This window comes from Ambystoma mexicanum, chromosome 7q (assembly GCF_040938575.1).
Source record: "Ambystoma mexicanum isolate Mex_15411 chromosome 7q, UKY_AmexF1_1, whole genome shotgun sequence".
Taxonomy (NCBI): domain Eukaryota; kingdom Metazoa; phylum Chordata; class Amphibia; order Caudata; family Ambystomatidae; genus Ambystoma; species Ambystoma mexicanum.
Genome location: NC_090941.1, coordinates 910,731,066 through 910,755,492, shown reverse-complemented (window position 1 = coordinate 910,755,492; position 24,427 = coordinate 910,731,066). Strand labels below are relative to the sequence as shown.

General features: G+C 46.2%; 1 protein-coding gene across 6 annotated transcripts in view; it reads right to left on the bottom strand.

The window, feature by feature from the left end:
- DLG2 (discs large MAGUK scaffold protein 2) overlaps nucleotides 1-24,427 on the bottom strand; it is a 5,493,568-nt gene that overhangs the window by 1,550,991 nt on the left and 3,918,150 nt on the right. The window lies entirely within an intron of this gene.

The window sequence follows — 24,427 nt, the reverse complement described above, 5'->3', positions numbered from 1 at the left end:
GTAGCAGAACGATCAATGTTGCAAACCTAAAATTGTATGTACATGATCCACTGATCAGCGCCTAGAGAGGTACCAAATTTGAAATTATTAATCCAAACCATTATGGTGAAATTGACAAAAATCCATAGAATGAGAAAGACAGCTCGCACAAAGATGGGGATTGAATGTGTATGTAGACAATCAAATATGAATTATATGTGTCCAATTTCATTAGGGTACATAATGTTACAAATGTACATGTGTGCAAGAGTTATATTTTGGTAAAGATCAAGGTGGGAGTTCCTAAATCCTGTCATAATTATGACAGCTCTGTTCAGACTGCCAACCAGGACAAAGCACATGCCTGTAGCCACTCACAGACATGGGGGTGTGTTTTTGAAGTTCTGCCCATGCCATAAACTTTGGAATGTATACATATAGGAGAGACTGCTTCCAGAACACACTGCTTCCAGAACACACTGCTTCTAGAACCCATCCAAATTTCAGCGCAGCACCTTGATCCAGAACTCTTCATCTTGTAGCTGACTCCAGAATTCTTGAAGATCCATATTTCTTTGCAGAATCCAAACTCTTGTCAGCTTCACTCAATTGCAAACTGCCAGAACTTAAAATAATAATTCTGATTCAGCTTGGGTTGCTACCATTAAGGCGTGCCCGCTGAAACTTGCATCCTGCTATCTACCGTGTCCAGTAACCAGAAGGGGCCCATCCTTACCCAGCCTGAGGCGCTGTCCAAAATTGACCAGAACCGCGCCGCTGATCCAATCCCTCTAAAGGTGCCCTGCTGCCGGTAGACCTGATCCGACCCTATGACCAGAACCGGATGGTCCAATTTAATTTAAAAGGACTGTAAGTATAATAGGAAGAAGAGTTACCCATAGTATATCTGCATTGTATCGTCCCAATCTCAACCCATTATTCGACATTTTGAGGAGGTATGGATTAAGATTTCATTCCTACGCTGATTATACCCAGATCTATGTGGAAACAGAGAATATAGAGGAGGCTTTTGAAAAGATCAACCAGTGTATGCAGGAAATTATAATATGGATGGCGTGCAATCAGCTACAGCTGAATGCAGCTAAAACCTAGGTAATTCTATTTGGAGCAGGGAGTAAGTCGATGGCCGAAAAACAAAGTACAATACCACGGATCTTAGGGGAAGAGATTCAAATTTTCAAGTAAAATAAAGAACCTCAGATGCACATGTCAGGAAAACTTAGGGAGCGAAGCCCAGGTAGGGGCCAAAGTGAAGGCTACGTATGCTTAGGAATGTGCTCCCCTTTGTGGCAGCAGAAGACCACCCAGTGGTCGTAGGGGCACTAACTAACTCCCACCTTAATTACTGCAACAGTTTAATGGCAGGGATCCCACTCAAACAGATGATGAGACTGCAGAGGGCCCAGAACACGGCAGTTAGGCTAATTGCCCGCTTAAGAAAAAGAGACCATGTGTCAGCCTCACGTAGATCTCTCCACTGGTTGATGGTGGAGGTTTGGGTGAAAATTATGATGGCCTGCCTTATGCATAAATGCTTCTATGATCATGCACCAAAATATTTGAGTGCCAGGATCCATCATCTCCAACCAACGAGAGATCTCCGATCAGGAGACAAAATGCTGTTGACCATACCCCAGACTAAACTGATCTCAAAGGGAGATAGGAGATTCTCGGTCTTTGGCCCAAAGTTATGGAACCAACTACTGTTGAGCATCCGTTCTTGTCCATCATTGGAAAGCTTTAGAAAAGCACTAAAAACGTTCCTATTTAAGTGAATGCAGTTTATTCTGCTTGGTGCGCGTAAGAAATATTCAAAATCAAAATCAAATTGTTGGGGGGCTGGGCTGCAGGCTGACCCTAGTGAGGGGTCACTTTATGGCCAATCACATTTGGGGTCAGGAGAGTATCCAGCATTGCAAGAGTGGGGGGGTGAGGTGTGCCACAACCAAAATGCAGTGTGTTTAATAGTCTCATTCACACACCCAAACTGCCCAACCCTGCCCCATTCTACTTTTTTGGTAACATTAGTGACAGATGTCATTTTTACACATACAAAAATAGAACTGCAGGATCACTGCAGATGCCGACAAACTCATCTGTTATAGCTCTGTCCAGGCGTACAGGGGCAACATACTTGGAAACCTCCTAATTTGCATATGGATTGCACCAACAGAAGGGACTTCACAGAAAAAGGACATTGCAAGGAGCAACATCCATCTTCGATACGTGGAGGTACCATGGTAGTGACTTTAGAATACGTTGCAATGAGTAAGCAAAGTGGCAAATAAGTTTGTGGTGCAAAATACCTAAAATGCACTATTGTTATGTATGGAGCAACTCTATAGTCATTAGGCTTTTTTATTATAATAGCATGATATATTAAAATAAGCTTTGAAGTGAATCAGAATCACGTACAGAGCTTCAGATAAGACACAATGGCCCTCATTACGACCCTGGCGGAAAGTGACTGACCGGACCGCCACAGCGTAAATAGCGTTTCCGCCATTGCACGAAGGAGCAAAGTTCATCCCATTCCGACCCATCGGGCACGAGCACCACGGCATGGCGGAAGTGCAAAGTCCGCGATGGCGGAAATGACCCCAAAACGGCCCACACCGCCGCCGTACGGCGCCCTAGGTGCAATACCGCCACCCATCACAGCGGACAACGCAGTGTGCGCCTACCGGAAAGTACGGTGACCGGAAATATACGGAAACGGAAGTAAAAACATGGGCCCGGAACGGGAAACATCCCGCCGTACACCTATAAAACCACTAAAACCACACAACCACCAAAAACACTACCCTGAGACACACCCCAACCCGTCATCCACCCTAGCGAAACCAAGAAAAATGGGAAAAGTAGCGAAGAAAGCGTGCGACCGCAAGCGGCAGGTCCACTTCTCCCGTGAGGAACTCACCGTGCTAACAGAGACCCTCCAGGAGAATGCTGCCGTCGTCTTCTCCACGCAAATGACCAGGACGGCACTTGCAAACAAGAAGGCCATATGGGCTCTGGTGGCACAGCGGGTAAGTGCGGTGGGGACCGCACCCCGCACCCCACAGCAATGCCGAAAGCGATGGGACGACCTGCGGATACGCGTCCGCAGCATACTCTCTGCCAACCGCAACATTGCCACAGCCACTGGGGGAGGTCCTGAATCACCCATCAAGTTGACCCCCTGGGAAGAAATCTGTGCCTCCACCATCGGAATGGAGAGCATAGAGGGAGTCGGAGGGATGGAGAAAGGAGTGCAGACATCCGAAGATTCAGGTAGGTGGGCCAGATAAAACAATGCCAAATCCACAAAGTCCATCCATGTGAAGTACCATGTGTCCACATAGTGCAACAGAAACACATGTCCAGGAGAACGTCCACACACATCGGCCTGATAGCGCACGTTAAAACCCACAATAAATACATAATTTATTAAAAACCCCTAAAACACGCACTACACGTGCAGCAGGCACACCCTAACTGCAGGCTGCCAAACAACTGCACCCTCACTCCACACACAAATGAAAGCACCTCCAAGGCCCCGACCCAAATCACCCTCAGGTACCACCCCAATGCATGTGATACAATGCCATTCCAATTCCCACAGACCCATCAATAACCCTCGCCCTCCTTTACTCCACCACAGGGTCCGATCCAAACGACGAGCATCAGGACACCCCTACCAGCACACCTGCAAAGAGGGCCAAGACCAACGGCCAAAGACCCTCCACCTCAGCCTCACGCATCAAGACACCGCAGCAGCACAAATCAGGTGGCAGCACAGAGGAGGGAACATCAACAGGCACCCCAGCAGCCAGCATGCCCACACCACCACCACCACAGGTCCCCCCAACGGATGCCACAGAAGGCACTGCCTCTGGTGGCAGCAGCACCATAGGTGACACCCCATTGATGGCAGCATGCTCCGACACAGAAGACGGGGATGTCGAAGTCAGATCCATCCATGACCTGTCCCAATCCCCCTGTCTGTCCCATCCCGTACAACATGAGGATACCACGCAGGGGCACCCACAAGACGACGACTGGCCATCCCCCACAAGCCCTGTGGCAAGGCAACATGAGGTCAACAGCCCCTCTGTGACACCCCAGCAAATGGCCATGGCCCAGCAGAGGCAACAGTCCCTCGACCAGTTAATCGTGCAACAGCAGCAACTGGCCACGCTCCTCAAGGACCATGCCGATGAATGTGGGGGCACTAAGGCAGACATAGAAACATCAACTGAGACACTTAGGGCAGAAATGGAGAGAGGTACGGAGACACTAAGGGCACAAATGGAGAGTAGCACCGAGAGCCTGAGAGTCCAAATGGAGAGAAGCACCGAGAGCCTGAGGGGGGAACTGCATGCGACGTCCAAGGACGTATGTGCCGAACTTGCCGCAGTGCGCCGTGTGCTCACTGAGCTCTCGCAAACCCTTAGGGACATGCATGGACGTGAGCAGGCAGAGACATCATCCGTTGCAAGTTCCGTCCAGGGCAGCCCCCAACGTAGATCTGGGAGGAACCTGCGCTCCACAGGCAGGGGTGCCCCTGATACCCGCAGAGGGGGCTTGCAATAGCGACTGCCCACTGACAATGAGCATCTTTGGACACTGGTGTTCGGGGGGGAGGTAGGAGGGTGGAGGGGGTGTGTTGGGCTCACTTGGGTGGCGGGTCGATAGGGTGTACAACATGATATCACATATGCCATAAACAGTGCACGATCAACCAATGAGATGTGTGGACATTGATATTTGTGTACTAGGCCATCATAGGCGTACAGTCCATATTGTGCATGTCCCAGACACACACAGTGCCACGAGTCCCGTGTCCATGTATCAGCCACCAGGCGTGAGTGCTAGAAGCATGCATCAATGAGATGCTGACGAATGTCACGGCCCTCCGGTGCCTCGCAGACTCCTTGAGGTGCTGCCACATCCCCACCCTCATCATGACCATCATCAGGTGCTTGCAGTTCTGCGTCAGGGGGCATGGGCACATTTCTACGTACGCACATGTTGTGGAGCATGACACATGCCATCACCATCTTTGCAACCTTCTCATGGCGGTACAGGAGTGCCCCGCCAGACCTGCTGAGGCAGCGGAAACGAGCCTTCAGTAGGCCGAATGCCTGTTCAATGACTACACGGGTACGTGAGTGGGCATGGTTGTAGTCCTCCTCATGCTGGTCCCGTGGGTTCCGGACTGGTGTGAGGAGCCATCTCTTCAGTGGATATCCAGCATCACCTGTATGTGGACGATAAACGTATGATGTGGAATGCCATTGCTACGTACGCACCCCCCCCCCTTCCTGCCAGGTCATTGCCGAATCACATACCCCACATTATCATGCATGTAATGAGACTCACCGAGTAGCCAGGATCTGTTCCCTGCGTGTCGCTCCATGTAGCGTGGTATTGTAGAGTTCCTCAAGACCATAGAATCATGGGTTGATCCAGGGAATCGGGCACAACAATGTGTAATGATCCTGTTGGAGTCACACACCATTTGTACATTCAGGGAATGGAATTGTTTTCGGTTGCGGTACTGGGCCTCCATGGCATGTGGGACGACCAATTCCACATGGGTGCAGTCGATGGCACCAATGCAACCCGGTATGCCGGCAAGTGCATGGAATCCCACTTTTGTGTTGGTAATTTCCTGCTCCGAGCGTGGTAGAGAGATGTAGTCGTCTGCGTGCTGCAGGAGGGCATCGAGCACTTGCAATAGTGTCCGTGAGAACAGTGGCTGAGAAATGCCATGCAGCTGTCCGACTGTGTGCTGGTAGGTGCCTGTGGCCAGGAAGTGGAGTACAGACACCACATTCAGTAGGGGTGGGATGGCGGTTGGGCTAGCTATCATGCTGACAAGGTCAGCCTGTGTCATGTCCACAATGGCGGCTATGGTGTCCCGGTCCAGACGGTAGAGGGTGTGGATCTGCTCATCAGTGAGGTTGAACGGATGTGCTCGGAGGCGTGGGATTGCGGGATGCCTGCGTGGTGGTAGTGGCTGTGCTGGCGGCCCTTGCTGGCCCTTCCTTGCCCTCCTCCTCCTCCTGCGTCTCCTCCGTGCGGCCGGTTGTAGTTGGTGTTCGTCTTCTTCTTGGAGTTGGAGTACTTGCAGTGCTATCAGGTCCCCCAGGGCCAACATCGCGAGTCCTGCCGGTAGCATTTCGGTGTGGTTGTGGGAGGAGACTGGGTGTGCAATTTATGTGTTTTCAGGCTGTATGGCCTCCACCTGTGGTGATTCATTCCACCTGTGCAAACTGCTCTCCCCTTTGGCCGAGCACGTCCCGCACACAACGCTGCAATTCGAGGAATGGCATCTTGCTATTGCAATCATGTATTTGTACCCGATGGCCGTGTAACATTGGTTGATATGTTCATTCTGCTGTGGTCCCATTGTTTCACATACTATCTGTGCAGTCGCGAACAGACTTGTGAAGGGTCAGTGGTACGTAGTACTCGAGTAACGGTGGGCCCTCATGCATCACTGTACCGAGTTGCAATGACGGGCGGGGCGTCCCATTTGTGGGTGAAGGCAGTTGCCATTTTCACACACAGCCGCACTAGATGGATTAATTAGTGATTTCAAACGGCCACAGATGCCTCTTCGATGTGATGTTGCAAATGAGGAATTCGAAGGGCGGCGCTTTCGGTTTTCAGCTAGCGGCGAGGAAATGCCCACAGGTCTGACTGCAAATATAACGTTCTATTGTTCAATGTCCTTGAGACAGGGGCCATGGCGAGGATGCAATGATTGATATGAATGGTTTGGGATGCGCAATAGCGACGTGGGCGATGAGGCCGGACGTTCCCAAATACATGTTACTTCACTACACTGGAATTACGGGCTGGGGCACTGTGGATTTTGCAGGCTGCATAACGCACAGACTCAATGGATATTTCTAATGTTATGTGAGTAAATATTCAGGCGTTTTAATCCCGGGATGAGGGAATGATGAATGGATGCATGGGCAGGTGATTTGATACAGAGTTTGCCATGTACAGGGCTTCTTGGAATCTATCCGCCTCCCCTGCGCTATGTGATGCAGGGCTGCCATAGTGGGACCATCGTCTATCTGGCCTTGTTGAGCCCTCCCTGTCTCGACGCGCCCTCAGACACTTGTGTCCATGCACGTTACCAATCCCATCTGATGGATTCTGTTTTGACAGACGCATGCACAGGTACACTCGTTTGTGATGGTGTTTACACCTCGATATAGATAGTTATGAGTCGCAAGTGGTTTCTGGGTGGTGATGAACCTTTGGAGTGGGCTAGCATGCATATGGCTGTGGATTTAGTGTGATCATTGAAGTGAGTTGTTCGAAAGTAGTTCTGATGGCCATTCTATTCTTTTTCTTTTCTTTTGGTTGACAGGTATCTCCTCCCCTTCTGCCACTGCCATCTGTATGCCACTCCTGCAGATGGCTTTTACTCCCGACACCTGCTGCTTCGTGTTAATCAGTGGAGCAGCATTACGATCTTATGGGACGATCGCCAATGGGCCACATGCCCTTACGCAGTACTGGTGGCTCGGAGCAACATTTCGGCCTTTCAGCTGGACTAGTGCCTCCCCATTGGGCCGGCCCTGCGGTTCTGTGCGCTTCCATGTTGCCTTTTCGTACGTGAATGTGGCTCTGTGTACCATGATGGAACAGGGCGTCACACAAGTAGTGGCTGGTCATTTCTTGCGGATGCAGCCCACAATGGTGAAATGTGTTTTGGAGTTCATGGCCTAATGGCTGTATGGGCTTGGTGATTTTGTTGTGCATTAAATTTCTATTCTGATTTGGCCCGTGTAGCGTTCTTCTTTGCAAGTGATGTGGCATATTCCTATTTGGGGAGCGATGTATTGGGAGGAGATCTGCATTGGGTTCCAGCTTCGGAGTTTAGTTGCGTGGTACTGTACTGGGCGCGTTTGCCTACGAAGCCCAGTGAGGTCAGGGATGGGGGCTGCCAATATGACTGTTTGAATGTTGTCATGCTCAGGGGCGGGCGATTGGGTTTTGTGTAACAGATGCCGGTCAGCCAGGTGGACTGGTTGAATGATGTGATTTTCGGAATATTGCTGGTCACAGGTGCCTGTGTTTGCGTGCGTTTCGGGGGGGGGGACTGTGGTCATGTCCATTGGATTGGCTTCTGTATTCGTGCCATCTGTGCCCTGCAGCTCCCATTGGCCCCTCTTGTGTTTCTTTTGTTCGTTGGCATGCATGGGTGACTTGTACATTTCACTGGTTGCATTGTGACTTCATTCCACCTACGGGGAGTTGTACTTTGTGGGCAGGGAGCGGTGTACAGGCACTCAGTGGGGCCGTTTACGGTTGATTCGCGATGCCGTACTTCTCACCATGGCGGAATGGTACATTCCGCCATGCTTGATGGCGTTAGGTACATGTCCGCTAGGGTCGGAATTAGCGTACCCTTGCGCCATGGTGGTGTTTACGGTTTGGCATGGCGCGCGCGCGCGTGCTTGGTGCAGTTAGCGTTGGCGTTCACTACGGTGTCGCTAATGGCTTCGTACTTTGCGGTGACGGGTCATAGTCGCACCGAGCGCTATTCGATGGCGGTATTGCAGTTCCGCCATCGTTTTTCGATTTCCGCCAGGGTCGTAATGAGGGCCAATGGGCCTCATTAGAAGTTTGGCGGTAGACTTGCCGGCAAAATCGGCAGGCTGCCGCCAAACTTCTGAAAATTTCCGGCGCCCATGAATGGGCAATTACCGGGTCATTACGGTAATTGCCCTTTTGCAGGCACCTGAACGGAATACTCCCCATTCCCATTGAGCCCCATATGGTTCAATGGGAATGGGGAGGACGGATGCACCGGCACCTTTATAAATGGTACTGGTGCATCTGACATGCTGTGCTCGGGGGTGTCTTTCTGCCTGCTAGGTCAGACCTGGCGGGCAGAAAGGCACCCCCGAGCACAACTCGTAGTTTTCAGGTCCGGGAACTACGGTACCAGCAAGCTTACCAGTACCGTAGTTCCCAGCCCGGCAAACTTATAATGAGGCCCAATGTGATTAAATGAATTGCTCAGGATCGCACACTTTGGTTAAATGGTGAAACTGGCATGTGGACAATTTTAGCAACTGGGCACATCTTCCCAGGTTTAGTTGATATAGATATGTATTAAGGTTTTGCTTTACATTTCATGTGCTTACATAATTATTTACAGCAGTCCCTTGAAAGCAAACTACACTACATAATAAGCTAGCCTTTCATAGTAAACTAATTGTATACCATATACATTGTCATAGAACTATGTTGAGGAATGAGAGTATGGCTTTAGTTTTATTCTCCACATTCTGCACGCAAAGTCACAATAGTATCATGCAGATTAATGCAAGCCTAACAAATCCCCCGTGGGTTTTAAAGCCATAGGCATTATTTCATAAAGCATGCAACATTATGCACCCTTCTCACTTCTGATCACTCCTTCCCATACACATTTCTAAGGGGACAAAAGTCCAAGCTCCCTCCCATCAGTGCCTAATGGCTCACAGTGTAATGCTCTGTTGACACAGAGAAACGTGAGGACCTTCTGCTTCGCAGAGCTCCTTAGGACAGTGGGCCTCATTACTGGTTTGGAGGTAGCCATGCCATTTTTAGCAGCATGGCTACCTCCAAACTTGGGTCCTGGTCCGGTACCCGCAAAAGGGGACTTACCGGGCCATTATGACCTTGGAGGGCCCAGTAATTCCCTTTCACGGGACCCGGACCGGTACATCCCCATTCCCATTTGAGCCCCCATAGGGCTCAATGGGAATGGGGAGGATATTAACAACGGCCCGTTAATAACAGGGCCGTTTTTAGCATCCTGTACTGCTAGCGGGTCCCTCTAAGGACGTCTGGTCTGACCAGGCATCCAGAGTGAGACCCGCTGCAGGACCTGTAATGTGGTGGCCCGGTATGAACGGTGCCGGTCCCATACCGTGGCTGCCTACGTTGTAATGAGGCCCATTGTCTTGCCAGATGGACACCTCTACCATTCGGAAAGGGTATGGTGTCCTGATGCCAGGACAATAAGCATGTTGAGCAGGAATTGCTCGGTACAAATTGTCCTGCCAGTGGGACACATTTCCCCTTGGGTACCCTCTTTGAGGTGCAGAACGGGAGTGGCGTCCCACTGACAAATTTCCCAGTCTGTCCTCCCATTCGGTACGCTAGTGCCTGGGGTCATTTGAACACAGGAAAATATACCTTAATTTTGTCAGAATGTTGCAAGTAATTAATTAAATCAGAATAAGCTACCTAATTTGCTGTTTTAAAATTGTGCGGGCATCCATTTGTATGATGTCTATATGCTTGTTTGAGTCAGTGCCCTGGGTGCAATAATTAAATACCAGCTACCTTCAGCCTGCTTGCAGGCCACCTTCCGTGTTTCCTCCACTCCCCTTTCTTTCAGTTGCAATGTCCTCCCCAACATTTTCAGCAAAGTTACTCCACTGGTTGCAGACCTTCCTGAGTGGGCATCATTCCATAGAACAGGTTATTTGACTGTGTTTGATCTAAGCAAAAGGTTTAGTGACAGTGGGGGTCATTACGAGTTAGGCGGTAGGGGGTTAATGGTGCCGGGAAAGGTGCCGGAGCTGTCAACCCCTCACCGCCCCATTTCGAGTCTGCTCGCGGGAACCCGCTAAGGATGCCTGGTTTTACGCGAACAGACCAGGGTGTTAGCACCCTCCCCATTCCCATTGAGCCGGATGGGTTCCTTGAATGAGGAATTACAGGGCCCTCCAAGGTGGGAATGGCCCGGTAATTCCTCATTCAAGGAACCCGGACCCGGTACGCGGTAAGGGGATAGCCATTCTGCTAATAGCGGCATAGTTACCTCCTACCTCGTAATGACCCCCAATGTTTTATTTTCATTTTTTGAAATGTTGTGTTGATTCCTTTTTTGTTGAGTTCGGTGTTATAATATGTATTCTGTAATTATTTTATGTTTCAAAGCCTATATGCATGTTATAGGGTGTTATGTTTTAATAGACCTCTTTCTAGTTATTTTGATGTATGATGCATGGATGTTTGTAAAGGTTTGTTTTTGTAAACCACATACACATATTTATAAATAAAAACACTAAAGGGGCATTCAAATGATTTGCAGACATTAATACTTACATCCCTAATTTGGAACAACAACAGCATCCCAGTGACCCACTGCTGTATAAGAAAACTGTGCACTAAAACCCTAGTGAGTAAAATATTCTGGGTGTCTCATGTTCGTTAGGAGCAAACTCAGCTTGGTCTGAAGGATTGGTTTCTGAGCCCAGAACATATTCCTAAGGATGCATTAGCATCCACCGGGACAGGTTATTTTCAAATACTATACATAGGCATGAAAACTTTGAGTTATCCAAGCCCTTAGCTATAGATCATTTATTGCTGAAGACTACATTATATTTGTCTTTGTCTAAGACAAATGTTCTGACACTGCATAACCTTACATGTTGTATGTGCTGCATGAAGATGTCAGGAAAAAACGTATTTGTTTCTGCTATTGATGGCTATTGGATTTAGAAAATGTAGGACAGCTTTTTTGTAGTATAAACTGTTATTAGACCCTAAAGCTCTGTTTTGTATGCAACGTTTTAAGGTTTATCTTCCTCTGTAAATGCCTGATTGTATACGTTAGTTATTTTTTTTCTTTTATAATGTTTTGCCATTAAAAAAATATTTGTTATCAATGTTTGAAATTGCTTCTTAAAATTATGTAATTTGTTTATGATATACGTATTTCAGCATGCAGGTAGGATCACGCATGCCTGTCTGGCTTCAAGTTAACATTCACTTCCAAATGTGCCCCAGCACCATGGTACCCGGGCAGCCCAGAACACTCATGCATCTACCTGTCACTTGGTTGTAATGGCAGAACCAGATGGTGCCAAGGGGACATTCAACCCCTTTGTCCCATCCTTTGCATCATCTGAGGCTCCCTCTGCTGCTGACTTTGCTAAAGTACTTTTGAACATATCAGAACCAGGGGGCAAGGTTCTTCAGTGAGTCAGCTGATTGCCACAGATGGGCATAGCTCCCTGCACTGCAAATCTCAGGATGGGATTTCACTCCTGTCAACTGCACAATGCGTCATCAATCCAGCTGCCATTTGATCGAACTGTGAACCTGATCACTGTGTGGTAACTAAAGGTATGTTTTTAAAATGTACTGTTTGCATGTGGGTGTTTTAAATGTGTGTGTGTGTGTGTGTGTGTGTGCGTGCGTGCGTGCGTGCGTGTGTGTGTGTGTGTGTGTGTGTGTGTGTGTGTGTAAGAGTGTGAATGAGTGTGCTTGCATATAAGTGGGAATGTTTGCATGTGCGTGTATTGTGACAATGTCACGGAAGTAGCTGGGTACCAACACTATGGTGACATGTCAGTCACAGACAAGCAGGATAAACTGGTCCCATCCTTTAGAGGAAATGGGCACAATTGTGAACTCGGAGACCCCAGCCCTTTAAGACGAGGTAGCAATACCCTTGAGATGGATGAAGATGCAGAAGTTACTCAAACATCAATAATCGAAACGACTCAGGTAGTTGGCAAAAAGGTAACTGTTTTAATATCAATTATCTGAAACAGGGAGTAAATCAGACATTAACAGACGTCTCAGCGTATGACTTCTCAATGCATCTTTAAAAAAAACACCCATTTATAGCAAAAAATCATCATTGATGACGTCAACCTACGTATTTACTAACGTCATCCTACGTGGCAAACTGCAAAAACCTACTGGCTATTGTGATAGGTTCTTAAGGAATATCTAAATATACAATCCATACTAGTCGGAGAGAGTGAAGAAAAGTGATACATTTCTTAACATCGTGTGGGGCAACTAAGCCCTCCCCTTAAACTGGTCACTATGAACATCACTAAATACACAACGTCCCATTGGTTACACAAACTATAGGACCCTAAATCATGCGGCCCCCTACAATTGGTTGGCACTCTAACCTCCATCAGTACTTTTACACCTACGTTATCAGCAGACAGGCTGGTCTTCCAGGTGCTGGTGAGCTAGTCTTTATCATAGTTTTCCACCAATTAGCATATTCATCTATCATCACCTCACTGGTATGCTGTCAATTAAGGCTTTGAACTTGTCCTTGGGAGTGTTCTTTTGCTCTGGAGAATTCAAGGGAGTAAAGGCACGCTCTGCCCTCATGCGTACGTGTGACCATCATGTTCGTCCAACTTCATCTTTCCACATGACTGAAGACCATAAAATCGAGCTCTAGTGAATTTAAAATACTATTTTCCAATAGACCTCTGACGTCTTCCTTATTTTCCTCCAAGTCTTCTGAACAGGAGTTTCGTTCTTTCACACGATTTTTATCCAATGTTTGCTTACCCCAGCCTGATAAGACCTTGGCTTCTTGAGGCTCGTCTAGCCTTGCCTTTCTGAGCGTCACTCCTGTAATTCAATTGCTTTTTCAACTGCGACACATTGGAAAAGAGGCCTTCCTTTTCTGGTCCAGCTCTGCTATAATACGTAGTGAAAACATCCATTCTTTATTCACTTCAATATATGTATATGTTGGCGCATGCTGCAATCAATTCACTATAAAGCTAGCCTTAAGAATACTTTGTCTGCTTGCGTTTCTTTGCATCTGTACATGTGTGAAATAACTTGATATCTTCATCGTTTCTGTAGCATACGTGTCTTCATCTTGATCCCAAGATGTAATTTATCTTTGATACTTTCTTGATGCCTTATAGAATATCTTCAGTCTCGCTGGTGGTAGTGACGTCACCAGTCTATACTTCCATTTATTTGCTCTGCTTCTTCAGGGATTTCATTCCAATGGCAATCATACTGTCTTGTTTGCAGGTATTGCTTTCTCAATGGGAACCTTGCTTCCAGGATTCTCCTTAGTATCAGTATTTTTGCTGCTACCGCATGTGCCTCACACTCTGGTTCCCAACACATAGGCAATATGGGTGACGTGGTTGAGGTGGGGTTACTTGCTCCTCCTCTACAATAGGCAGTCAGAACAGTTCAAAACAGCATTACTGGCTCTAATAAATGATGGGATTCTGCCCTCAGATTCCTGCATGCTGCTAATTAGAGCATACAATCGATGCATATCTACAAACCAGTTGTATTAGAATTGGTTTTGCAGGAGAGACCACACTGTCAATGAAGACCTTACTAGCTTGGAAGCTGCTTGGAGAAGCAGAGACCCTGTATTGGTGGCACAGAAAAAGGTAAAGGATATTCGGGGTTTCAATGTCCGGGACAGTGTTATCCATATTAGGTAGTCAGACCAGATTAGTCCTTTGTTTTATGAGCCCTTGTCATCCATTTCCAGAAAAATATTCAATCACGGATGATATAGTAGCACCATAGAAAAGACATACACACCTGTTAGCCCCACAACAGAATTATGAGGACAGTATTTAGGAAAGACTGCCTCCATGAAACGTACACGCAAGAAACCTTCCACACAGGTGCCCATTTGTTGCATGGAAAGTGGACGGAGGGGCAAGCCTCACCTGTAAATGACACTCGGGGTATGCCATGTGACCTGAAAAAATTGCTGGTTTCTACAATGTTAATGCTTGATGAGGATAAGAAATTGAACCTTGTAGAACTTGATGAACTAATCCCTGTGGCGAAAAAGACATAAGACGTTTGCCATGGCATTAAGAAAAACAACTGGCCCTCACCGGAAGTAAAATCTTAAACTAGCTGGGAACCAAGTCATTGGATGCCATAGGACAAGAGGAAGAAAGACATTGGGCATCTTCAAAGGACCCGGTGCTCCCTAGCAGTTGTGTGACTAAAGAAGGAAGTTATAGGTCTCAGCCATGTTGCCCTAGCAAGACATACAGTGCCGCGGCATCAAAGCCCCACGCAAAGTAATCAGGTGAATGGATACTTCCTTCTGGTAGAATGACACAGAAAACCAAAAGATGACAACAAAACAATGCTCTTGAGCCATGTAAAGAGGTGCAGGAAAATGATCAGGGCTAGTATGAGAAAAACATCCAAAAGGGAGAGAAGGAAATGTCACATTGAGAATTATGTTTTGGAAAACTGAGTCCTCTCATGTGGGGGAATGAGGCAGAGCCATACCCCTCTATTTAAAGGGATAAAGTGAGGTGGGAAGGTCTGGAGAAAGTAGAGGTTCTGGAAACACTTCTGGATTAGGAAAGGTCAAATGGGAGCTTGATAGAACGGCTGAGGTATATGACAATGTAACAAGTGTATACTGGTGACTGCCGCAAGAGTATGTGTCATGCACAGGCTAGTGGGGCCAGTGGGACTGTTCTCCACCCTTGGAGGATGTTAGCAAGGTACAACCATTTTGTGAGGTATGTAAAACAATCTGACCTAAAAGCAATATAGTGTTTCGAACCGAAAAAAGACCAAACTTTTATGGTAGCTATGGAAGAACTGCCAGTCTCACTCAAAGGAGAAGGTCAGCTGGGAGGAAAATACAATTAGCCCCCACAGTTACATCTTTCAAACACATTACATTGGTGTTAGGAAAGATTTCATATTGTAGGTAATGTTCCTTCCATGTGGCAACCCCCAAACGTTTTGCTGTTGTTTTACACCCTGATCTAGACTTTGCCAGAGAAGCACAGCCTTCCGCCGCACTCTTCTGGGCTTTCGCTCCATTCTTATGGGGAAACTGACATGCCCTTAAGACAGTCAGTACCTGGAAGCGTTGTTTTCCGTAGTTCTTTTCTCATGTTGCAGCTTTCGCGCAACATGGCACAAGAGGCTACTGTAAACTAAGTTACTGCACTTTTGGGTCTCTAGTCATTCTACATGCCCTAGAAACTCTTGATGGATGTATAATGAACTGTGCAAGTCTGTCATGGACGGGACTGGTAGCAGCGATCATTTGTTTGGGCCTCATTACGACCCAGACGTTAAGGGTTAACGCCGTCGTTAACCCTTAACGCCTGATTGTGATTTTAACGGCTGCTTTTAGCAGCCGTTAAAATCCATGGCGCTAACCTGCCATGATGCTAATTACGCCACCGTAATTTACGGTGGCGTAATTAGCGCCTTCCCCACTCCCATTATGCCCTATGGGGCAAAAATGGGGAAGGGAAAATGGGAAATGGGGATTTACCGCCCCACTCACCTTGGAATGGGGCGGTAAATCCGCCATCCACCATGGTGTAAACGTAGTTTACACCATGGTGGTAATGATGGCGCAATTAGCGCCTGGGTCGTAATGACCCCCTTTGTGTTTTGAACTCCCTTTTGCCCTGTTAACTGCGCTTCTATCGTTTGGCCAATATGGGTGGCCTGGCTTCCAAAATGGCCAGACCACGAGGTTCTGTGTCCTGTCCGCTGACCGTCTTGCCCCTTCACCTTCCCAGGTCGAGCCGACGCGGGGCCATCCTTATTTGGGCATGTACTTTCCCGCAAAACACAGATGCTTTTGCGGGCTTCTACAGGCCTGTTGTGAGCCTCCAGGATGTGGGCTGGGATGTCTGGTCCCAATACACATCCTGGGTGCCAGAAAGTCTAGTGTGTCTTGAATGCCTGGGACCACTGTGGTCCGTGATAGGTCCACGTATGGTGTGAGTGTTTTGTGAGCAGATCTCCCATTGGGTCCTCTCCGTTTTGGCACAAAGGGAACTCTGGATAAGAGGTGGCTGGAAACACCACTACCATGTCGATCTCCTGAGTTCTCACGAACAAAGGATAAAGGAGCCAAGTATCCTGCAACTAAGAAGCTGAGTCGAGGAATCGCTGGTGACCCACTGAAGGTTTGGCACCCTGCACTGCTGTCATCCTGTGAGACCCCTCTGCCTCTGATCGAACGAGAAGGCCTGTACTGGCGCTTCGACCCTTAAGAATAGTGGGAACAACTATTCTCGGCATCTTCACCAACTCCTGTACGTAAGCCTTCGGAAGCTTCCCTGGGCCATCCAGCGGACTGACCAGCCTACACAGCAACTTGCTCTGTTACCGCCGTCTTGCTGCTGCTGAAATCCGAGCCCTCGACACTGTTACACGCTTCGTACACTTGGCGTTCCCAGGTCTGAAGTGAGAAGTGTACATTGGGCCTGGAATACAAGCGGCTGCCGAGTTGCCCTGCTGAGGCAACCATCTGTGCATATTTGCTGCGTTTGGGACACCCTCGACCCTGACTTCTGCTGCCGCGGAATCTACACAGCACCGAGATGTCCCTCTGATCGCATCTGAACCTGCCAGCGAAGAAACTAACTCGGAGAATCCTGGGTCTGCCTGCATCAGGGACCGGTGAGAAGTCAATACCCTGAACTGGTCTTCCTCCTGCAGTAGCCTCTGGCTTTCCCCCGCTGTTGAAAAGCAGCACCCCTTTCTCCGTACTCGCGCCCTGCTTCTGCCCACAAGTGGAGGCTGCGCTTGAGTAGCAAAGGTCTGTTCGCCATCGTTTGTTCACCTCTCTGAACTGCCTGATTTCCCCGAAGAGACACTCCTTGGACCGTTGGCACCTGCGTGTGCAGGTACTTTTGAGCACAGGGCTCCACTCTTCATAGGGCTCAGACTTCCTCCTAGTTAGGTGGCCTCTGATGTCGAACTGGGTCTAACGATTACTTGCACTGCCTGTTTTCCTCCCCATCTAGGTGGTCTACATATTTTGTGCTTCTAACTCTTTAGACCCCTTGGTCTTGTATATATATTGTATTGATTGTGATGTGTTGGGTTACTTGAGTTTTATCATGATTATTTACTATGGTCGATGTTACAAAGGCCTTGTAATAAATGTGTCTATATTTTTAATATAACACCTGCCTGGAGTAATTTGTAAGCATCCTTGCTTTGTGTGCTCATTGCGGGCTTTCAGTCACCCTCAACGCTCTTGAGACCTAGTCTTGACCGCCACCATCGCTACCCTGATTGGTCTAGCTTGTCCAGAGGTTACCCTGTTCCAAGAAACTAGGCTGGCCTTCTGAACCTCTGCCCCTCCAGGACAGAGTTCAGAAATCCATCTTAACAATTGGTATACTAGAAATGACACACTTTAATAAAGTTACACAGAGAGTAACTACAAGTTAAAATAGATATTGTAGGTTAAACATAACATATAATCACAGTGCACATATAATAATATTGATGGTCCAGAGGTGACCCCTCCCCCCCCCACTGCTAAGCTAAATGTGATGCTCACGACCTGTTGATAGCACATACCTGAGTCTATGGGTGGGAAGAAAGGGGAGCCCTAGACAATAATTAACATACATTTATTAAGTCATAATCAGGACCCAAAATGTCACACAAGGACAATCACAAGCTACTATTACGCTCCTGGTAAATAGAAAAAAATGATAACAAGAAGGTATACTAAGCAATTTATGGCATTTTCATAGGTGGAATACATTTCAAATCAGAGTTTTCAGATACAGTTATTTGATTCTTTGGCATAAAACTCCAGCGACAAGAGAAATGTCCGTTTACATGTTAGCACTTTCCAATGTCACTTTTTTGGAGTTTGAAGAATTTGAAAAGTTCCATATTGGAATAAACGGGACAGGATCTGTAGGCAGGATCTGGAGGCACAGCTGCAGTTATAGGGACCAGTCCATTAAGCCTACGTTCTAAAACACAGGCCCAAGAATACAGAGTTTTAGTTCCAGGGTCAAGCCGAAAACAGGATTCGGTGCCATGTAGCCATGTAAGTCTATGGTATACTGTGGTAGAAGGGGACCTGCAGAAACACAAAACCACAGATCTAGGAAAAACCCTGTGTGTAAGGAGCAACCCTGTTAGTTGCTCATGGTGCCAGTATCAGAGAACATGGATAAGCAATGGCAAAACAAAAAGGGGAGTACACATCTTCTCTTCCATGTCAAGTTACAGGATTCAGGTCATCAAGGGTCCCGAACCCCAAATCAATATGGATCCAAACATACGAAAAGAAGTTCAATCAGCCATTTTAGTTGAGTGGCCCACCAACAGGAATGAAAGCAACGGCAGAGAAGGCACCAGGAGGTTGGCGGAACCTGGCCCAGCAGATCTGGATGGATGGCTGGATAAGCAAAACAGAGCAGCCAGTCATTAGAAAACAGTCCTCTGAAGAGAAAAATGGCAGAGGCGACGCAGCACTGCCCAAATGAAGAACACAGGTAGGGAAGTCGTATGCTACCACCCTTCTTGATGACCGCAGCTTCCTATTTCTGAAATGTTGTACATAGAGAAATATTTGTATATATTATTGTTGTAGCAAACGGATGTGTTCTTAATGTATTGAGCTTATATCTCGTATTAAGTTATCCCTTTCCTTCTGTCACATATATTATATGTAGAGGATGTTTCATAAAGAAAGTGTAAAAGTTTTGTTAAACTATATACACATAAACAAGAAAAGGAAATGTGCTGTAGAAAAACAAAACTGTCTTCTATTGGCCGGCGGCACAAGTGATGTCAATTTCTAAAATTCAAATGTTTATGTGATCAAATCGTACTATATTTTTAACTCCATTCTGAGCTTTGTATTTCAGATGAGGCAGGAATTCCCCTTGTAATGGTTCTTTGACTGAACATTTATGAGGTTCAAGCATGTGTGCTCTGAAAGAACAGGCACATGTTTTCTGCTGTTTGGCTGCATTGTAGGTAAGACCAATTTCCAAGGTACGAGAGTTTATCTAATAAACACAATCATATAATGATATTACCTCAATAAAATGGTTTGTGTTTGAAAGAAGCAGGGGAATTCGCTGTGTATGCATCTTCCTCCGTTCCTTATTTGAAAAATATTAAAAACATGTTTTATTTATCTAAAGCCTGCATTATTTCTCAAAACTTGAACAAATGCGTGTTGCTGTCATGTTTGAAGACATGTGTGCCTCTTGCCGTCAATGTGTAATTACATGATATCACTGAGGTTACCTTCTTCCACTGCTGGGTTCCATTTTCTCTATGTTTAACTTGTCGAGTCAAATCCCTTCTTCTCCATTTCACTAAAGTGTGTGACCCTGGTCAAATCATGTTACTTTAGAGAACCTCATTTTCCTCCACTGGTAAGCGCAGATTGTGTTTTTTATTTAATATTTTAAAAAAAATGGAATCACCCCAGAACATCCATACAAGTCATGTATGACATTGTTACATTACATTACATTACATCATATTTATATAGCGTGCTATGGGCCGTAGGCATGAAGGCGCTAACAGAAGTACAAGACATACAACAGCTATGGACACGTATAAAAGTTACATCATACTTATCTAATGCCCTATATGTAAGGGACAAACGATAAAGCCGGCTGGAAGTATGCTTCCAGGAAAGTGCTACCCTCTAGGGCAAACTCATGTAAAAAGAAAGGTTTTGAGATCTTTCTTGAATGTTGCAAGGAGTTTATGTTTGCGCAGATAATCTGGAAGTTGGTTCCACAAAGTAGGAGCTTTAAAAACAAAGCCCCTTTCTCAGCCTTAGAAGTTTTTGGTCTGAGTTGCTCCAGAAGATTATGAGAACCAGACCTTAACGATCTGGTATTTACTTTATTGTTAATGTAACACTGAAGGTACGGAGGCATCATTTGTGTTCTACACTTAAAGGCTATAACCAGGGTTCTGAATTTAGTTCTAGCCTCCACTGGAAGCCAGTGAAGCCCTTGCCTAGCTTCCAAAACATGTATGCGCCTTGATAGCCGCACTACAACTCTCACAGCCCAGTTCTGAACCTATTGTAGTTTCTGGAGGACCAGCTTGCCGGTACCTAGGAGTAGGCTACAACAATAGTCCAGCTTGGCTCCTATTATCGCTCTCGCAATGGTTTCTGCACTTTTCAGTGATATGAGAGGCCTCAGGTGTGACAATAGTTTAACATAGTAAACTGAGGAAGACACAACAGAAGTCATTGCCTTTGTCTTACATCACTGTTGGTGATGCAAGGTGTGCCCAGTGATACAAGGCTGTGCCTCGACAAACAATGCTACACTTGGGCATATTAAGGCAGTATCTGGGCATGTGATGCTTTACCTTACTTATGATCATTAAACATAACTGCAATAATATGGCCAATTGAGGGTCTACTTGCCAAATGGTGGCTGTAACTGGCATATGAGGAGTAACCTGGCCCAAGGTGGCACTACCAGGATATATGAGAATTGCTTAGCATATTATGGCGATGTCTTGTCGTGTAAGGCTTAGTGCAGCATATTAAATGTTTACCTAGCATGTGATCACTTATTTTTCTGGCATGAAATGTATTTATTTAATTATTGCATTTGTGTAACTCCCAGACCTGGAGGTATCGTGGCATTTGTACAGTAGACATGAAGAGGTAACAAGGAAGAGTTAATAGACATTAATCATATTTGTTAAACAGCCATGTTTTCACAGGTTTTCTGAAAGTCAGTTAAGAGCGTTAATTTCTGATGTTGTGTGGTAGGGAGTTCCAGAGGGAGGGTGCTGTGACACAGAATCTCATGCCTCCTGCTCTTTTGCTTTTGAATTTCGGGGTGAACAGGGTGAGACTAGCGGAAGATCGTAGAAGGTGCACATGGTGTTTCAAGGGAATGCTACGATTAAGGTAAGAGAGAGCTTCTTTGTAGACGCAGCTGTGTGCAATTGTCAGTGTTTTGAATTCAATGCAGTCTTTGATGGGAAGCTAGTGAACGTCTCGCCTGGTTGCAGGGATGTGGTCAGTATGTCGTAAACCCAAGGCTGTGCAAATGGCTTTGTTTTGAAGAGGTTGGAGCTTAGCTAAGTTTGTTTGCGCAGGCACACAAGAGATGTACATAGCAGTAGTCCAGTTTAATGTTAATGAGGACTTGTTCGAGCGTAAGGCAATTGTTTGGAGTGATGAATTGCCTACTCAAGGAGATAAGCTTAGAGGTGTGGGCCATGGATGAGGCCAAATGTTGATATGTTTGGTCATGGAGATTTCTGCATCTAGGTAGACTCCCAGGTTTTTGACATGTTTTGAGACTGGTATGATGGCACCATCAATGGAGAAGGAAGAGAAAGCAGAGTCATGGTTTTTGAGTTGGAAACCCACAATTAGCAGCTCCATGTTAGCATCATTGAGACATAGATTGGTGCTGTCAGAGCTTGTCATGGTCCACTATGTCGAATGCTGCTGCAAGGTTGAGAAGGAGAATGGCCAGGTTACCCAAATCACAGATCTTGTCTAATTAGATTTTGCGGTCTAGCAAGTTTGTATCAGTGCTGTGTTTGGGACGGAAGCCTGATTCTCTTGCCCGTAGAAGGTGGTGGTGTTCTAGGAAGAGTTGGGCTTAGGAATAGACCAGACCATGCAATCCAAGATTTTGAGGAGGAATGGAATAGTAGTGATACAGCGGTAGTTGGTGGGGATGGTATGGTCGAGCGGTGGTTTCTTAAGGAGAGGGGTAACCCAGGCAGTTGGTGGTGGGGACCGAATTTGTCAAAAAAGAGGTGTTGATGAATTCAGTAATGACAGGGGTCTGTGTGGTGGTGCAGAAATTAATGATATGAGCAGGGCAAGTGTCATCCTTGTAGTTGGTACGTTTGAGTGTGTGGATGGTCTCAAGTACATTCAGTTGGGATACTTGGGAGAAGCTGAAGGGTGAGGGCAGGGCGTATTTTGGTGAAGGTAGACAGCTAGGGAGACTGAAGATGGAAGTTTAACAGCAAGTTGTTTTTTATGTTGGGATATCTCTTAGTGTGTCCATTTTGTTGGCAAGGGAGGTTGGTATGGTGGAGCAACAGGCTTTATTTGACTGCGCCTGGCTGTAGGCAAAGACTGGGCTTTCTAACTCTTTAAGAATGGAGCAGAGTTATTTAGCATTGGAGCTGGCACTGGTGATTCTGGAGTTATAGGAGTGGGTTTATATGTGATTAAGGCATTTTTGCATGTTTTAGTGGTGTCTGATGTAAACCAAATGTTGCCCAGTTTGTGTCGTTTTAGTGTTTTGGATTTGGTAGAGGTTTTCTAAGACTCTGGGGTCTTTACAATCAGTAACCAATGGGATAAGTAGAGTCAGAAGAGTAGGCACAAGTGTCACTTCACTGGGCTTCTGGGTGTTGCAAACCAGCGTATGAGTTGTAGGGGGTGTAAGGTTAGTCCCTATCAGAGAGTGATCCAACCTGGCTAAAGGGTTGATGACAGAGATATCAATGAAGGCATTTGGTGTGAGTATCCAGTCAAGGATACACCCTTTGGCGTGAGTGGGAGTAGAGACATGCTGAATAAAGTACATTTCTACAGGTGGGTTAGCAAGAGTAGACGTTTTAGTGTCAGTAGGGTCATTTAAGACCAAATTGAAGTCTCCCAATAAAATGCATTGGGTAGTTGGCTTGATGAGAGTGGTGAGTACTTGGCCATATGAGGCTGCTCTGGAACATGGATGTTATTTCACTGGTCTGTTATGGACCTTCGGGGTTCTCCCTTGGCACACCGTGGCTGCACTTAACACATTTCCATCTCCTTAATGCCATGTCTCTTTAACTATTGCTTGCTTGCCAGGTGCAGTGTTGCGGGATGGGAAATCATCATGTGCTTGCTTCCTCAAAACATTCCAAAACAAGAATACTATTATGTTTCCTGAGCTATGTCTACGGTGTACCTCACTTTTGCCGAATGGCAACTTTACCGGATGCATTTTTGGCAAATTGTTTACCTCTTTTTTTTACAACAGATGGCAAGTATGGATACGATATATAAAGGGGGCGAGGGGTCCATGGGGAATTGTGGCGAGTCTCCCCCTGCTTTCAACGGTAGAAAAAAAGGGGCAAAATCAGCACACAAAAACTCAGCAAAGTTTCCATTCTGCAAAAATAAAATCAGCAAAGCCTAGTAGATCCATGCCTAGCGGGTGCATTTTCAGAGCCCCATTTTGGCAACATTTTTGTTTTCCTTTTGTGAAGTTAGCAAAGTGTCTAAAGCCTGAGTAGATGATCAAACTATTGTCAGCCACGTGTGCCTTATTATGATTATCAGTGTATTGTGTTTTAGTTTGAACTAGAACTTTACACATAATACAATATCAGATATAAATACGAGTACACATACAAATACAAATGCAATCTTACACAAAACATAAAACAAAATACGTATATACATATGAAACAATTAAAATAATTGACCTAAAATAGTTCAATTCATCCATGGAACATGATATAAGAAACTCAATTCATGCAGTAATGTAATAGTAAAAGTACTACTTTAGTATGCTTTAGACAAATTTAATTTCATAACATTTTCACAAAATTCATGTGGTTCATACATTCATTAATTCCTAAATTCCAGTAAAAGGAGGAAACCATAGGATCCATATCACAAAAGCCTATTTCTCAAGGGGAAATCCCGCCCATATTACAGTTTGTGCAACAGGACAACCGAGTTCTCATGCGGATATTGCCTAAGTTACTAAAGTATGTGCCCCTTAATTCGATCAGTAATGATTTAACATTTAGCCAAACACTATAAAGAACAATTTGTGCAGAGACAGGGGTGGACTGGTCTTTAGGGAACTCTGGAGATTTCCCGGTGGGC